The sequence below is a fragment of the Solanum pennellii genome, chromosome 12, assembly GCF_001406875.1.
Source record: "Solanum pennellii chromosome 12, SPENNV200".
Classification (NCBI taxonomy): Eukaryota; Viridiplantae; Streptophyta; class Magnoliopsida; order Solanales; family Solanaceae; genus Solanum; species Solanum pennellii.
This window is the reverse complement of record NC_028648.1, coordinates 79,271,249-79,274,487: the sequence shown is the minus strand read 5'-3', so window position 1 is coordinate 79,274,487 and position 3,239 is coordinate 79,271,249.

The following is a 3,239-nucleotide window of genomic DNA, read 5'->3' as shown; positions in this document are numbered from 1 at the left end:
ACGGGCCGTGAGGGCCAACCGAATGCATAGACAAGGTCTTGACGGATGTCCACGAAAAAATTTGTCATTTTTAACGTCAGAATCCGGATCACCCAAAAAATGGTTTGCTATAGCACACGAAAATCATCGAAATGAGGGGTATGCTCGCTTCGGGGCTCGTCTGTCCTTCAAAATGGGTCGGACGGGCCGTGAGGGCCAACCGGATGCATAGACAAGGTCTTGACGGACGTCCAAAAAAAAAATTGGCATTTTTGACGTCGGAATCCGGATCCCCCAAAAAATGGTTTGCTATAGCATACGAAAATCATCGAAATGAGGGGTATGCTCGCTTCGGGGCTCGTCTGTCCTTCAAAATGGGTCGGACGGGCCGTGAGGGCCAACCGGATGCATAGACAAGGTCTTGACGGACGTCCAAAAAAAAAATTGGCATTTTTGACGTCGGAATCCGGATCCCCCAAAAAATGGTTTGCTATAGCATACGAAAATCATCGAAATGAGGGGTATGCTCGCTTCGGGGCTCGTCTGTCCTTCAAAATGGGTCGGACGGGCCGTGAGGGCCAACCGGATGCATAGACAAGGTCTTGACGGACGTCCAAAAAAAAAATTGGCATTTTTGACGTCGGAATCCGGATCCCCCAAAAAATGGTTTGCTATAGCATACGAAAATCATCGAAATGAGGGGTATGCTCGCTTCGGGGCTCGTCTGTCCTTCAAAATGGGTCGGACGGGCCGTGAGGGCCAACCGGATGCATAGACAAGGTCTTGACGGACGTCCAAAAAAAAAATTGGCATTTTTGACGTCGGAATCCGGATCCCCCAAAAAATGGTTTGCTATAGCATACGAAAATCATCGAAATGAGGGGTATGCTCGCTTCGGGGCTCGTCTGTCCTTCAAAATGGGTCGGACGGGCCGTGAGGGCCAACCGGATGCATAGACAAGGTCTTGACGGACGTCCAAAAAAAAAATTGGCATTTTTGACGTCGGAATCCGGATCCCCCAAAAAATGGTTTGCTATAGCATACGAAAATCATCGAAATGAGGGGTATGCTCGCTTCGGGGCTCGTCTGTCCTTCAAAATGGGTCGGACGGGCCGTGAGGGCCAACCGGATGCATAGACAAGGTCTTGACGGACGTCCAAAAAAAAAATTGGCATTTTTGACGTCGGAATCCGGATCCCCCAAAAAATGGTTTGCTATAGCATACGAAAATCATCGAAATGAGGGGTATGCTCGCTTCGGGGCTCGTCTGTCCTTCAAAATGGGTCGGACGGGCCGTGAGGGCCAACCGGATGCATAGACAAGGTCTTGACGGACGTCCAAAAAAAAAATTGGCATTTTTGACGTCGGAATCCGGATCCCCCAAAAAATGGTTTGCTATAGCATACGAAAATCATCGAAATGAGGGGTATGCTCGCTTCGGGGCTCGTCTGTCCTTCAAAATGGGTCGGACGGGCCGTGAGGGCCAACCGGATGCATAGACAAGGTCTTGACGGACGTCCAAAAAAAAAATTGGCATTTTTGACGTCGGAATCCGGATCCCCCAAAAAATGGTTTGCTATAGCATACGAAAATCATCGAAATGAGGGGTATGCTCGCTTCGGGGCTCGTCTGTCCTTCAAAATGGGTCGGACGGGCCGTGAGGGCCAACCGGATGCATAGACAAGGTCTTGACGGACGTCCAAAAAAAAAATTGGCATTTTTGACGTCGGAATCCGGATCCCCCAAAAAATGGTTTGCTATAGCATACGAAAATCATCGAAATGAGGGGTATGCTCGCTTCGGGGCTCGTCTGTCCTTCAAAATGGGTCGGACGGGCCGTGAGGGCCAACCGGATGCATAGACAAGGTCTTGACGGACGTCCAAAAAAAAAATTGGCATTTTTGACGTCGGAATCCGGATCCCCCAAAAAATGGTTTGCTATAGCATACGAAAATCATCGAAATGAGGGGTATGCTCGCTTCGGGGCTCGTCTGTCCTTCAAAATGGGTCGGACGGGCCGTGAGGGCCAACCGGATGCATAGACAAGGTCTTGACGGACGTCCAAAAAAAAAATTGGCATTTTTGACGTCGGAATCCGGATCCCCCAAAAAATGGTTTGCTATAGCATACGAAAATCATCGAAATGAGGGGTATGCTCGCTTCGGGGCTCGTCTGTCCTTCAAAATGGGTCGGACGGGCCGTGAGGGCCAACCGGATGCATAGACAAGGTCTTGACGGACGTCCAAAAAAAAAATTGGCATTTTTGACGTCGGAATCCGGATCCCCCAAAAAATGGTTTGCTATAGCATACGAAAATCATCGAAATGAGGGGTATGCTCGCTTCGGGGCTCGTTTGACCTTCAAAATGGGTCGGACGGGCCATGAAGGCCAACTGTATGCATAGACAAGGAATTGACGGACGTCCACAAAATTAATTGGCATTTTTGACGTTGGAATCCGGATCACCCAAAAAATGGTTTGCTATAGCACACGAAAATCATCGAAATGAGGGGTATGCTCGCTTCGGGGCTCGTCTGTCCTTCAAAATGGGTCGGCCGGGCCGTGAGGGCCAACCGGATGCATAGACAAGGTCTTGACGGACGTCCACGAAAAAATTTGGCATTTTTGACGTCGAAACCCGGACCACCCAAAAAATGGTTTGCTATAGCATACGAAAATCATCGAAATGAGGGGTATGCTCGCTTCGGGGCTCGTCTGTCCTTCAAAATGGGTCGGCCGGGCCGTGAGGGCCAACCGGATGCATAGACAAGGTCTTGACGGACGTCCACGAAAAAATTTGGCATTTTTGACGTCGAAACCCGGACCACCCAAAAAATGGTTTGCTATAGCATACGAAAATCATCGAAATGAGGGGTATGCTCGCTTCGGGGCTCGTCTGTCCTTCAAAATGGGTCGGCCGGGCCGTGAGGGCCAACCGGATGCATAGACAAGGTCTTGACGGACGTCCACGAAAAAATTTGGCATTTTTGACGTCGAAACCCGGACCACCCAAAAAATGGTTTGCTATAGCATACGAAAATCATCGAAATGAGGGGTATGCTCGCTTCGGGGCTCGTCTGTCCTTCAAAATGGGTCGGCCGGGCCGTGAGGGCCAACCGGATGCATAGACAAGGTCTTGACGGACGTCCACGAAAAAATTTGGCATTTTTGACGTCGAAACCCGGACCACCCAAAAAATGGTTTGCTATAGCATACGAAAATCATCGAAATGAGGGGTATGCTCGCTTCGGGGCTCGTCT